Genomic DNA, 14,416 nt, shown 5'->3' on the forward strand with positions numbered 1-14,416 from the left:
GACTGATCCATTTTAGAGCCATTTTGAATATAGGAGTTGCAGATATAAAGTATAAATTAAACTTACGAAAATCAATGAACTAATTTCTCTAATACTGTTCATTACAGTTTACATCTTATCTAGTAATGCATTACTCTGACCTCCATACGATCTGGATCATTGTACAAATAATTAGTTAATGCCCAAAAAACACAGATGGTTTCGTAGTGTAGTTGGTTATCACGTTAGTCTAACACACTGAAGGTCTCCGGTTCAAGTCCAGGCGAAGCCATTACAAAACGAGTAGTTTTTTTTTTATATTAAAAAGGGCTCCGGTTCGAGTCCGGGCTAAGCCATTTCCAAACGAGAAATAATTTAATCTCCAATGGTAGAAATGCAATTCTGATCAATCAAAATAATTCCAATGTTTGGTTGTTATTTCAAGTTTAACGTAAGGTGTAAAACTGTACTTTCATCAGCTAGGATTCTTCGTCCTCTTCGTTCGCCAATGTTTATTGTTATTTGGTCATCAAAGAAAGGGCTAAAACTATCTTTTCATATTCTGAGTTTCTTCTTCCTCCTGTTCCCGTCTAACATTTAAAAAATCACTATAGTCAGAGGAACATAGCTTTGATTAACTCTAAAAAAAGTGTTCATTGACTATTGCATAACTCACATTTTGGTTATTATCAGTTAACAATAAATCTAACCGAGTCCATCGATTATGTAACAAGGTTTTTGTGCCTCAATTTGGGATTTGATTTTACTTGTGCTACTTTATTTACGGGTTGATAAAAAAATTTATTTAAAATAATTGATGCAATTAATTTATATATTTTTAATATTTTAATATTAATTATTCAAATATGTATGACGCTAAATGCTAAATAAGTTTTCCTGTGTAGTTATGAAAATTACTTCACCAAAAAATTTGTTTCAAATATAGATTCCTCTAATCAGATAGCTTGAAAAATTTGTATCACTCAATATTTTTCTGTTTCTGAATCTTGTACTGTTCAACTGGCTGAATCGATTTTTATTTTTATCTGCCTTTTCTTAACCATATATCCCCCATTCTCACATGCTAAAAGTGATATAGGATGGTTTAGGACTGATCCATTATAGAGCCATTTTGAATATAGGAGTTGCAGATATAAAGTATAAATTAAACTTACGAAAAGAAATGAACTGATTTCTCTAATACTGGTCATTACAGTTTACATCTTATCTAGTAATGCATTACTCTGACCTCCATACGATCTGGATCATTGTACAAATAATTAGTTAATGCCCAAAAAACACAGATGGTTTCGTAGTGTAGTTGGTTATCATGTTAGTCTAACACACTGAAGGTCTCCGATTCAAGTCCAGGCGAAGCAATTACAAAACGAGTAGTTTTTTTTCAGTCCGGGCTAAGCCATTTCCAAACGAGAAATAATTTAATCTCCAATGGTAGAAATGCAATCTCGATCAATCAAAATAATTCCAATGTTTGGTTGTTATTTCAAGTTTAACGTAAGGTGTAAAACTGTACTTTCATCAGCTAGGATTCTTCGTCCTCTTCGTTCGCCAATGTTTATTGTTATTTGGTCATCAAAGAAAGGGCTAAAACTATCTTTTCATATTCTGAGTTTCTTCTTCCTCCTGTTCCCATCTAATTGTGAAAAAATCATTATAGTCAGAGGAACATAGCTTTGATTAACTCTAAAAAAAAATGTTCATTGACTATTTCATAACTCACATTTTCGTTCTCAGTTAACAATAAATCTAACCGAGTCCATCGATTATGTAACAAGGTTTTTGTGCCTCAATTTGGGATTTGATTTTCCTTGTGCTACTTTATTTACGGGTATATAAAAAAAATTTATTTAAAATAATTAATGCAATTAATTTATACATATATATATATATATATTTTTTTTTTTTGAAATGTAATTTATAAATTTTTAATATTTTAATATTAATTATTCAAATATGTATGACGCTAAATGCTAAATAAGTTTTCTTGTGTAGTTATTAAAATTACTTCACCAAAAAATATATTTTAAATATAGATTCGTCTAATCAGATAGCTTGAAAATTTTGTATAACTCAATATTTTTTCTGTTTTTGAATCTTGTACTGTTCAACTGGCTGAATCGATTTTTATTTTTATCTGCCTTTTCTTAACCATATATCCCCCATTCTCACATGCTAAAAGTGATATAGGATGGTTTAGGACTGATTCATTTTAGAGCCATTTTGAATATAGGAGTTGCAGATATAAAGTATAAATTAAACTTACGAAAATCAATGAACTAATTTCTCTAATACTGTTGATTACAGTTTACATCTTATCTAGTAATGCATTACTCTGACCTCCATACGATCTGGATCATTGTACAAATAATTAGTTAATGCCCAAAAAACATAGATGGTTTCGTAGTGTAGTTGGTTATCACGTTAGTCTAACACACTGAAGGTCTCCGGTTCAAGTCCAAGCGAAGCCATTACAAAACGAGTAGTTTTTTTTTATATTAAAAAGGGCTCCGGTTCGAGTCCGGGCTAAGCCATTTCCAAACGAGAAATAATTTAATCTCCAATGGTAGAAATGCAATTCTGATCAATCAAAATAATTCCAATGTTTGGTTGTTATTTCAAGTTTAACGTAAGGGGTAAAACCATACTTTCACCAGCTAGGATTCTTCCTCCTCTTTGTTCGCCAATGTTTGTTGTTATTTGGTCATCAAAGAAAAGGCTAAAACTATCTTTTCATATTCTGAGTTTCTTCTTCCTCCTGTTCCCATCTAATTGTGAAAAAATCATTATAGTCAGAGGAACATAGCTTTGATTAACTCTAAAAAAAAATGTTCATTGACTATTTCATAACTCACATTTTCGTTCTCAGTTAACAATAAATCTAACCGAGTCCATCGATTATGTAACAAGGTTTTTGTGCCTCAATTTGGGATTTGATTTTACTTGTGCTACTTTATTTACGGGTTGATAAAAAAAATTTATTTAAAATAATTGATGCAATTAATTTATATATTTTTAATATTTTAATATTAATTATTCAAATATGTATGACGCTAAATGCTAAATAAGTTTTCCTGTGTAGTTATGAAAATTACTTCACCAAAAAATTTGTTTCAAATATAGATTCCTCTAATCAGATAGCTTGAAAAATTTGTATCACTCAATATTTTTTCTGTTTTTGAATCTTGTACTGTTCAACTGGCTGAATCGATTTTTATTTTTATCTGCCTTTTCTTAACTATATATCCCCCATTCTCACATGCTAAAAGTGATATAGGATGGTTTAGGACTGATTCATTTTAGAGCCATTTTGAATATAGGAGTTGCAGATATAAAGTATAAATTAAACTTACGAAAATCAATGAACTAATTTCTCTAATACTGTTGATTACAGTTTACATCTTATCTAGTAATGCATTACTCTGACCACCATACGATCTGGATCATTGTACAAATAATTAGTTAATGCCCAAAAAACACAGATGGTTTCGTGGTGTAGTTGGTTATCACGTCAGTCTAACACACTGAAGGTCTCCGGTTCAAGTCCGGGCGAAGCCATTACAAAACGAGTAGTTTTTTTTTATATTAAAAAGGGCTCCGGTTCGAGTCCGGGCTAAGCCATTTCCAAACGAGAAATAATTTAATCTCCAATGGTAGAAATGCAATTCTGATCAATCAAAATAATTCCAATGTTTGGTTGTTATTTCAAGTTTAACGTAAGGGGTAAAACCATACTTTCACCAGCTAGGATTCTTCCTCCTCTTTGTTCGCCAATGTTTGTTGTTATTTGGTCATCAAAGAAAAGGCTAAAACTATCTTTTCATATTCTGAGTTTCTTCTTCCTCCTGTTCCCATCTAATTGTGAAAAAATCATTATAGTCAGAGGAACATAGCTTTGATTAACTCTAAAAAAAAATGTTCATTGACTATTTCATAACTCACATTTTCGTTCTCAGTTAACAATAAATCTAACCGAGTCCATCGATTATGTAACAAGGTTTTTGTGCCTCAATTTGGGATTTGATTTTCCTTGTGCTACTTTATTTACGGGTTGATAAAAAAAATTTATTTAAAATAATTGATGCAATTAATTTATATATTTTTAATATTTTAATATTAATTATTCAAATATGTATGACGCTAAATGCTAAATAAGTTTTCCTGTGTAGTTATTAAAATTACTTCACCAAAAAATTTGTTTCAAATATAGATTCGTCTAATCAGATAGCTTGAAAAATTTGTATCACTCAATATTTTTTCTGTTTTTGAATCTTGTACTGTTCAACTGGCTGAATCGATTTTTATTTTTATCTGCCTTTTCTTAACTATATATCCCCCATTCTCACATGCTAAAAGTGATATAGGATGGTTTAGGACTGATTCATTTTAGAGCCATTTTGAATATAGGAGTTGCAGATATAAAGTATAAATTAAACTTACGAAAATCAATGAACTAATTTCTCTAATACTGTTGATTACAGTTTACATCTTATCTAGTAATGCATTACTCTGACCTCCATACGATCTGGATCATTGTACAAATAATTAGTTAATGCCCAAAAAACACAGATGGTTTCGTGGTGTAGTTGGTTATCACGTCAGTCTAACACACTGAAGGTCTCCGGTTCAAGTCCGGGCGAAGCCATTACAAAATGAGTAGTTTTTTTTTATATTAAAAAGGGCTCCGGTTCGAGTCCGGGCTAAGCCATTTCCAAACGAGAAATAATTTAATCTCCAATGGTAGAAATGCAATTCTGATCAATCAAAATAATTCCAATGTTTGGTTGTTATTTCAAGTTTAACGTAAGGGGTAAAACCGTACTTTCATCAGCTAGGATTCTTCCTCCTCTTCTTTCGCCAATGTTTGTTGTTATTTGGTCATCAAAGAAAGGGCTAAAACTATCTTTTCATATTCTGAGTTTCTTCTTCCTCCTGTTCCCATCTAATTGTGAAAAATCACTATAGTAAGAGGAAAATAGCTTTGATTAACTCTAAAAAAAAATGTTCATTGACTATTGCATAACTCACATTTTGGTTATCAGTTAACAAGAAATCTAACCGAGTCCATCGATTATGTAACAAGGTTTTTGTGCCTCAATTTGGGATTTGATTTTACTTGTGCTACTTTATTTACGGGTTGATAAAAAAAATTTATTTAAAATAATTGATGCAATTAATTTATATATTTTTAATATTTTAATATTAATTATTCAAATATGTATGACGCTAAATGCTAAATAAGTTTTCCTGTGTAGTTATGAAAATTACTTCACCAAAAAATTTGTTTCAAATATAGATTCCTCTAATCAGATAGCTTGAAAAATTTGTATCACTCAATATTTTTTCTGTTTCTGAATCTTGTACTGTTCAACTGGCTGAATCGATTTTTATTTTTATCTGCCTTTTCTTAACCATATATCCCCCATTCTCACATGCTAAAAGTGATATAGGATGGTTTAGGACTGATCCATTTTAGAGCCATTTTGAATATAGGAGTTGCAGATATAAAGTATAAATTAAACTTACGAAAAGCAATGAACTAATTTCTCTAATACTGTTCATTACAGTTTACATCTTATCTAGTAATGCATTACTCTGACCTCCATACGATCTGGATCATTGTACAAATAATTAGTTAATGCCCAAAAAACACAGATGGTTTCGTGGTGTAGTTGGTTATCACGTCAGTCTAACACACTGAAGGTCTCCGGTTCAAGTCCGGGCGAAGCCATTACAAAATGAGTAGTTTTTTTTTTATATTAAAAAGGGCTCCGGTTCGAGTCCGGGCTAAGCCATTTCCAAACGAGAAATAATTTAATCTCCAATGGTAGAAATGCAATTCTGATCAATCAAAATAATTCCAATGTTTGGTTGTTATTTCAAGTTTAACGTAAGGGGTAAAACCGTACTTTCATCAGCTAGGATTCTTCCTCCTCTTCTTTCGCCAATGTTTGTTGTTATTTGGTCATCAAAGAAAGGGCTAAAACTATCTTTTCATATTCTGAGTTTCTTCTTCCTCCTGTTCCCATCTAATTGTGAAAAATCACTATAGTAAGAGGAAAATAGCTTTGATTAACTCTAAAAAAAAATGTTCATTGACTATTGCATAACTCACATTTTGGTTATCACTTAACAAGAAATCTAACCGAGTCCATCGATTATGTAACAAGGTTTTTTGTGCCTCAATTTGGGATTTGATTTTCCTTGTGCTACTTTATTTACGGGTATATAAAAAAATTTATTTAAAATAATTGATGCAATTAATTTATATATATATATATATATATATATATATATATATATATATATATATTTTTTGAAATGTAATTCATATATTTTCACTATTTTAATATTAATTATTCAAATATGTATGACGCTAAATGCTAAATAAGTTTTCCTGTGTAGTTATGAAAATTACTTCACCAAAAAATATGTTTCTAATATAGATTCCTCTAATCAGATAGCTTGAAAAATTTGTATCACTCAATATTTTTTCTGTTTCTGAATCTTGTACTGTTCAACTGGCTGAATCGATTTTTATTTTTATCTGCCTTTTCTTAACCATATATCCCCCATTCTCACATGCTAAAAGTGATATAGGATGTTTTATGACTGATCCATTTTAGAGCCATTTTGAATATAGGAGTTGCAGATATAAAGTATAAATTAAACTTACGAAAAGCAATGAACTAATTTCTCTAATACTGTTCATTACAGTTTACATCTTATCTAGTAATGCATTACTCTGACCTCCATACGATCTGGATCATTGTACAAATAATTAGTAAATGCCCAAAAAACATAGATGGTTTCGTGGTGTAGTTGGTTATCACGTCAGTCCAACACACTGAAGGTCTCCGGTTCAAGTCCGGGCGAAGCCATTACAAAACGAGTAGTTTTTTTTTTATATTAAAAAAGGGCTCCGGTTCGAGTCCGGGCTAAGCCATTTCCAAACGAGAAATAATTTAATCTCCAATGGTAGAAATGCAATTCTGATCAATCAAAATAATTCCAATGTTTTGTTGTTATTTCAAGTTTAACGTAAGGTGTAAAACTGTACTTTCATCAGCTAGGATTCTTCGTCCTCTTCGTTCGCCAATGTTTATTGTTATTTGGTCATCAAAGAAAGGGCTAAAACTATCTTTTCATATTCTGAGTTTCTTCTTCCTCCTGTTCCCATCTAACATTTAAAAAATCACTATAGTCAGAGGAACATAGCTTTGATTAAGTCTAAAAAAAAGTGTTCATTGACTATTGCATAACTCACATTTTGGTTATTATCAGTTAACAATAAATCTAACCGAGTCCATCGATTATGTAACAAGGTTTTTGTGCCTCAATTTGGGATTTGATTTTACTTGTGCTACTTTATTTACGGGTTGATAAAAAAAATTTATTTAAAATAATTGATGCAATTAATTTATATATTTTTAATATTTTAATATTAATTATTCAAATATGTATGACGCTAAATGCTAAATAAGTTTTCCTGTGTAGTTATGAAAATTACTTCACCAAAAAATATGTTTCTAATATAGATTCCTCTAATCAGATAGCTTGAAAAATTTGTATCACTCAATATTTTTTCTGTTTCTGAATCTTGTACTGTTCAACTGGCTGAATCGATTTTTATTTTTATCTGCCTTTTCTTAACCATATATCCCCCATTCTCACATGCTAAAAGTGATATAGGATGTTTTATGACTGATCCATTTTAGAGCCATTTTGAATATAGGAGTTGCAGATATAAAGTATAAATTAAACTTACGAAAATCAATGAACTAATTTCTCTAATACTGTTCATTACAGTTTACATCTTATCTAGTAATGCATTACTCTGACCACCATACGATCTAGATCATTGTACAAATAATTAGTTAATGCCCAAAAAACACAGATGGTTTCGTGGGGTAGTTTGTTATCACGTCAGTCTAACACACTGAAGGTCTCCGGTTCAAGTCCGGGCGAAGCCAATACAAAACGAGTAGTTGTTTTTCATATTAGAAAGGGCTTCGGTTCGAGTCCTGGCTAAGCCATTTCCAAACGAGAAATAATTTAATCTCCAATGGTGGAAATGTCAATTCTGATCAATCAAAATATTTCCAAAGTTTGGTTGTTATATCAAGTTTAACGTAAGGGGTAAAACCGTACTTTCACCAGCTAGGATTCTTCCTCCTCTTTGTTCGCCAATGTTTGTTGTTATTTGGTCATCAAAGAAAGGGCTAAAACTATCTTTTCATATTCTGAGTTTCTTCTTCCTCCTGTTCCCATCTAATTGTTAAAAAATCACTATAGTCAGAGGAACATAGCTTTGATTAACTCTAAAAAAAAGTGTTCATTGACTATTGCATAACTCACATTTTGGTTATTATCAGTTAACAATAAATCTAACCGATTCCATCGATTATGTAACAAGGTTTTTGTGCCTCAATTTGGGATTTGATTTTACTTGTGCTACTTTATTTAAGGGTTGATAAAAAAAATTTATTTAAAATAATTGATGCAATTAATTTATATATTTTTAATATTTTAATATTAATTATTCAAATATGTATGACGCTAAATGCTAAATAAGTTTTCCTGTGTAGTTATGAAAATTACTTCACCAAAAAATTTGTTTCAAATATAGATTAATCTAATCAGATAGCTTGAAAAATTTGTATCACTCAATATTTTTTCTGTTTTTGAATCTTGTACTGTTCAACTGGCTGAATCGATTTTTATTTTTATCTGTCTTTTCTTAACCATATATCCCCCATTCTCACATGCTAAAAGTGATATAGGATGGTTTAGGACTGATCCATTATAGAGCCATTTTGAATATAGGAGTTGCAGATATAAAGTATAAATTAAACTTACGAAAATCAATGAACTAATTTCTCTAATACTGTTCATTACAGTTTACATCTTATCTAGTAATGCATTACTCTGACCACCATACGATCTGGATCATTGTACAAATAATTAGTTAATGCCCAAAAAACACAGATGGTTTCGTGGGGTAGTTGGTTATCACGTCAGTCTAACACACTGAAGGTCTCCGGTTCAAGTCCGGGCGAAGCCATTACAAAATGAGTAGTTTTTTTTTATATTAAAAAGGGCTCCGGTTCGAGTCCGGGCTAAGCCATTTCCAAACGAGAAATAATTTAATCTCCAATGGTAGAAATGCAATTCTGATCAATCAAAATAATTCCAATGTTTGGTTGTTATTTCAAGTTTAACGTAAGGTGTAAAACTGTACTTTCATCAGCTAGGATTCTTCGTCCTCTTCGTTCGCCAATGTTTATTGTTATTTGGTCATCAAAGAAAGGGCTAAAACTATCTTTTCATATTCTGAGTTTCTTCTTCCTCCTGTTCCCATCTAACATTTAAAAAATCACTATAGTCAGAGGAACATAGCTTTGATTAACTCTAAAAAAAAGTGTTCATTGACTATTGCATAACTCACATTTTGGTTATTATCAGTTAACAATAAATCTAACCGATTCCATCGATTATGTAACAAGGTTTTTGTGCCTCAATTTGGGATTTGATTTTACTTGTGCTACTTTATTTAAGGGTTGATAAAAAAAATTTATTTAAAATAATTGATGCAATTAATTTATATATTTTTAATATTTTAATATTAATTATTCAAATATGTATGACGCTAAATGCTAAATAAGTTTTCCTGTGTAGTTATGAAAATTACTTCACCAAAAAATTTGTTTCAAATATAGATTCGTCTAATCAGATAGCTTGAAAAATTTGTATCACTCAATATTTTTTCTGTTTTTGAATCTTGTACTGTTCAACTGGCTGAATCGATTTTTATTTTTATCTGCCTTTTCTTAACCATATATCCCCCATTCTCGCATGCTAAAAGTGATATAGGATGGTTTATGACTGATCCATTTTAGAGCCATTTTGAATATAGGAGTTGCAGATATAAAGTATAAATTAAACTTACGAAACTCAATGAACTAATTTCTCTAATACTGTTCATTACAGTTTACATCTTATCTAGTAATGCATTACTCTGACCACCATACGATCTGGATCATTGTACAAATAATTAATTAATGCCCAAAAAACACAGATGGTTTCGTGGGGTAGTTGGTTATCACGTCAGTCTAACACACTGAAGGTCTCCGGTTCGAGGCCTGGCTAAGCCATTTCCAAACGAGAAATAATTTAATCTCCAATGGTGGAAATGTCAATTCTGATCAATCAAAATATTTCCAAAGTTTGTTGTTATATCAAGTTTAACGTAAGGGGTAAAACCGTACTTTCACCAGCTAGGATTCTTCCTCCTCTTTGTTCGCCAATGTTTGTTGTTATTTGGTCATCAAAGAAAGGGCTAAAACTATCTTTTCATATTCTGAGTTTCTTCTTCCTCCTGTTCCCATCTAATTGTTAAAAAATCACTATAGTCAGAGGAACATAGCTTTGATTAACTCTAAAAAAAAAGTGTTCATTGACTATTGCATAACTCACATTTTGGTTATTATCAGTTAACAATAAATCTAACCGATTCCATCGATTATGTAACAAGGTTTACAATAAATCTAACCGATTCCATCGATTATGTAACAAGGTTTTTGTGCCTCAATTTGGGATTTGATTTTACTTGTGCTACTTTTTTGTGCCTCAATTTGGGATTTGATTTTACTTGTGCTACTTTTTTTAAGGGTTGATAAAAAAAATTTATTTAAAATAATTGATGCAATTAATTTATATATTTTTAATATTTTAATATTAATTATTCAAATATGTATGACGCTAAATGCTAAATAAGTTTTCCTGTGTAGTTATGAAAATTACTTCACCAAAAAATTTGTTTCAAATATAGATTCGTCTAATCAGATAGCTTGAAAAATTTGTATCACTCAATATTTTTTCTGTTTTTGAATCTTGTACTGTTCAACTGGCTGAATCGATTTTTATTTTTATCTGCCTTTTCTTAACCATATATCCCCCATTCTCACATGCTAAAAGTGATATAGGATGGTTTATGACTGATCCATTTTAGAGCCATTTTGAATATAGGAGTTGCAGATATAAAGTATAAATTAAACTTACGACAATCAATGAACTAATTTCTCTAATACTGTTCATTACAGTTTACATCTTATCTAGTAATGCATTACTCTGACCACCATACGATCTGGATCATTGTACAAATAATTAGTTAATGCCCAAAAAACACAGATGGTTTCGTGGTGTAGTTGGTTATCACGTCAGTCTAACACACTGAAGGTCTCCGGTTCAAGTCCGGGCGAAGCCAATACAAAACGAGTAGTTGTTTTTCATATTAAAAAGGGCTTCGGTTCGAGTCCTGGCTAAGCCATTTCCAAACGAGAAAAATTTAATCTCCAATGGTGGAAATGTCAATTCTGATCAATCAAAATATTTCCAAAGTTTGGTTGTTATATCAAGTTTAACGTAAGGGGTAAAACCGTACTTTCACCAGCTAGGATTCTTCCTCCTCTTTGTTCGCCAATGTTTGTTGTTATTTGGTCATCAAAGAAAGGGCTAAAACTATCTTTTCATATTGTGAGTTTCTTCTTCCTCCTGTTCCCATCTAATTGTTAAAAAATCACTATAGTCAGAGGAACATAGCTTTCATTAACTCTAAAAAAAAGTGTTCATTGACTATTGCATAACTCACATTTTGGTTATTATCAGTTAACAATAAATCTAACCGATTCCATCGATTATGTAACAAGGTTTTTGTGCCTCAATTTGGGATTTGATTTTACTTGTGCTACTTTATTTAAGGGTTGATAAAAAAAATTTATTTAAAATAATTGATGCAATTAATTTATATATTTTTAATATTTTAATATTAATTATTCAAATATGTATGACGCTAAATGCTAAATAAGTTTTCCTGTGTACTTATGATAATTACTTCACCAAAAAATTTGTTTCAAATATAGATTCGTCTAATCAGATAGCTTGAAAAAGTTTGTATCACTCAATATTTTTTCTGTTTTTGAATCTTGTACTGTTCAACTGGCTGAATCAATTTTTATTTTTATCTGCCTTTTCTTAACCATATATCCCCCATTCTCACATGCTAAAAGTGATATAGGATGGTTTATGACTGATCCTTTTTAGAGCCATTTTGAATATAGGAGTTGCAGATATAAAGTACAAATTAAACTTACGAAAATCAATGAACTAATTTCTCTAATACTGTTCATTACAGTTTACATCTTATCTAGTAATGCATTACTCTGACCACCATACGATTACATCTTATCTAGTAATGCATTACTCTGACCACCATACGATTACATCTTATCTAGTAATGCATTACTCTGACCACCATACGATTTGGATCATTGTACAAATAATTAGTTATTGCCCAAAAAACACAGATGGTTTCGTGGTGTAGTTGGTTATCACGTCAGTCTAACACACTGAAGGTCTTCGGTTCAAGTCCGGGCGAAGCCAATACAAAATGAGTAGTTTTTTTTATGGATCTCAGCGCTGCACTATGCTTACTTCCCAGGGGGTCACCCATCCCGTGACTGCCGGAAGTCAAGCACGCTTAACCACAGAGTTCTTTGGCTAACTTGTTGCCATATCCTTTCTAAAACCAATTGGTGATAGGTCCTCCATGGTAAGCCACAGCGCCACGTCTCGAATCGAGCAGGGGCTGAACTCGGCCAACCTTGCCGACGCCAAACAATCCCCCTCCCAGCACCTGCAACAACCTTTGATCACCAAGCCCAGCTATGCAGCATGCCTGACTCGATCCTTAGCCCACGCGCCCAACAATCCCCTCTTGAGACTTGGACTTGGCACGACCTACGCCCACATCCCACCTGGGATTGGACTCGGCTTTCGCCTCGCCATCGATTCGAACCCGTGACCTCGGCTCTGATACCACTTGTTGGTCCCGGTGGTAACGATATGAGTCTAGAAGGGGGGGGGGGGTTGAATAGACTCAAGGGTTTTTGAAAAACTTTTTTTTTTTGAACAAGAGAGTTAAACGCAGCGGAGAGATTATATCAAATTTTAGTTTAACTTTGCACTTAGGTTTTTCTTGTAAAAGATGTTAGGTTTGAGTGGTGTATGCAATGCAATACGTAAAATAAAAGGAGATAGAGATAGAGAGAGAGAGAGTTTTTATAGTGGTTCGGCTGTTAACTAAGCCTACTCCACTCTTCTTCACAACACATGAAGGTTTGCACTATAAACTCCTTTATAGTACAATCTCCGTTACAACAAGCTCCTTTGATCACTAAGCCCGGCAGTCTTGTTGTTGTAGGTTTTTCAACTTTCTCCAAGTTTACTCCGCCTCTTTCTACTTTACTTGTAGAGATGGTTGAAAAGTTGTGATGATTCTCCAACTTGAAATTCTTGTGATTTGCTTCCTTGATCAGCTTCTTAATCACACAAGAACTTTCAAATAAATCTGAATATCACTTGATAAACTTATGAATATCACACTGAAAATTTTTACTTGAATGACAATATTTCGCGTGTTCCAACCACTTTTAAAGTGAGATGGGACAAGGGTATTTATAGGTGGAATTTCAGATCCGTTGGAGGGAAAGTGAAATTCAAAACCTATTGTTCAGTGTGTAATATCCAATGGGTATTGTTTTCTCCTTTTTCAGAATGTCAGTACTTTCTAGCCGTTTGTCCACTTTTGTGTGAGGACAAAGTGTCTCTTGTTCCTCAAAAAGGTGACAATCATTAAATGCTCCTTGGGATCGTTGCATGTGACCCAAAATGACATTCAGCNATACTGTTCATTACAGTTTACATCTTATCTAGTAATGCATTACTCTGACCACCATACGATTTGGATCATTGTACAAATAATTAGTTATTGCCCAAAAAACACAGATGGTTTCGTGGTGTAGTTGGTTATCACGTCAGTCTAACACACTGAAGGTCTTCGGTTCAAGTCCGGGCGAAGCCAATACAAAATGAGTAGTTTTTTTTATGGATCTCAGCGCTGCACTATGCTTACTTCCCAGGGGGTCACCCATCCCGTGACTGCCGGAAGTCAAGCACGCTTAACCACAGAGTTCTTTGGCTAACTTGTTGCCATATCCTTTCTAAAACCAATTGGTGATAGGTCCTCCATGGTAAGCCACAGCGCCACGTCTCGAATCGAGCAGGGGCTGAACTCGGCCAACCTTGCCGACGCCAAACAATCCCCCTCCCAGCACCTGCAACAACCTTTGATCACCAAGCCCAGCTATGCAGCATGCCTGACTCGATCCTTAGCCCACGCGCCCAACAATCCCCTCTTGAGACTTGGACTTGGCACGACCTACGCCCACATCCCACCTGGGATTGGACTCGGCTTTCGCCTCGCCATCGATTCGAACCCGTGACCTCGGCTCTGATACCACTTGTTGGTCCCGGTGGTAACGATATGAGTCTAGAAGGGGGGGGGGGGTTGAATAGACTC

General features: G+C 32.8%; 11 non-coding genes across 11 annotated transcripts; all 11 read left to right on the forward strand.

The window, feature by feature from the left end:
• The first annotated feature begins 197 nt into the window (after positions 1-197).
• Positions 198-271, forward strand: TRNAV-AAC. The gene has a single exon. It is a non-coding gene; the product is annotated as a tRNA-Val (tRNA).
• A 2,123-nt stretch (positions 272-2,394) lies between these two features.
• On the forward strand, positions 2,395-2,468 carry TRNAV-AAC. Its single transcript has one exon. It is a non-coding gene; the product is annotated as a tRNA-Val (tRNA).
• A 1,013-nt stretch (positions 2,469-3,481) lies between these two features.
• TRNAV-AAC lies at positions 3,482-3,555 on the forward strand. The gene has a single exon. It is a non-coding gene; the product is annotated as a tRNA-Val (tRNA).
• A 1,013-nt stretch (positions 3,556-4,568) lies between these two features.
• Positions 4,569-4,642, forward strand: TRNAV-AAC. The gene has a single exon. It is a non-coding gene; the product is annotated as a tRNA-Val (tRNA).
• A 1,012-nt stretch (positions 4,643-5,654) lies between these two features.
• TRNAV-AAC lies at positions 5,655-5,728 on the forward strand. Its single transcript has one exon. It is a non-coding gene; the product is annotated as a tRNA-Val (tRNA).
• Positions 5,729-6,804: 1,076 nt separating this feature from the next.
• Positions 6,805-6,878, forward strand: TRNAV-AAC. Its single transcript has one exon. It is a non-coding gene; the product is annotated as a tRNA-Val (tRNA).
• A 1,018-nt stretch (positions 6,879-7,896) lies between these two features.
• On the forward strand, positions 7,897-7,970 carry TRNAV-AAC. Its single transcript has one exon. It is a non-coding gene; the product is annotated as a tRNA-Val (tRNA).
• A 1,017-nt stretch (positions 7,971-8,987) lies between these two features.
• Positions 8,988-9,061, forward strand: TRNAV-AAC. The gene has a single exon. It is a non-coding gene; the product is annotated as a tRNA-Val (tRNA).
• Positions 9,062-11,189: 2,128 nt separating this feature from the next.
• TRNAV-AAC lies at positions 11,190-11,263 on the forward strand. Its single transcript has one exon. It is a non-coding gene; the product is annotated as a tRNA-Val (tRNA).
• A 1,101-nt stretch (positions 11,264-12,364) lies between these two features.
• TRNAV-AAC lies at positions 12,365-12,438 on the forward strand. Its single transcript has one exon. It is a non-coding gene; the product is annotated as a tRNA-Val (tRNA).
• A 1,406-nt stretch (positions 12,439-13,844) lies between these two features.
• TRNAV-AAC lies at positions 13,845-13,918 on the forward strand. Its single transcript has one exon. It is a non-coding gene; the product is annotated as a tRNA-Val (tRNA).
• The last annotated feature ends 498 nt before the right edge of the window (positions 13,919-14,416 follow it).

Source organism: Ipomoea triloba, chromosome 2 (genome assembly GCF_003576645.1).
Source record: "Ipomoea triloba cultivar NCNSP0323 chromosome 2, ASM357664v1".
In the NCBI taxonomy this organism is placed as follows: Eukaryota; Viridiplantae; Streptophyta; class Magnoliopsida; order Solanales; family Convolvulaceae; genus Ipomoea; species Ipomoea triloba.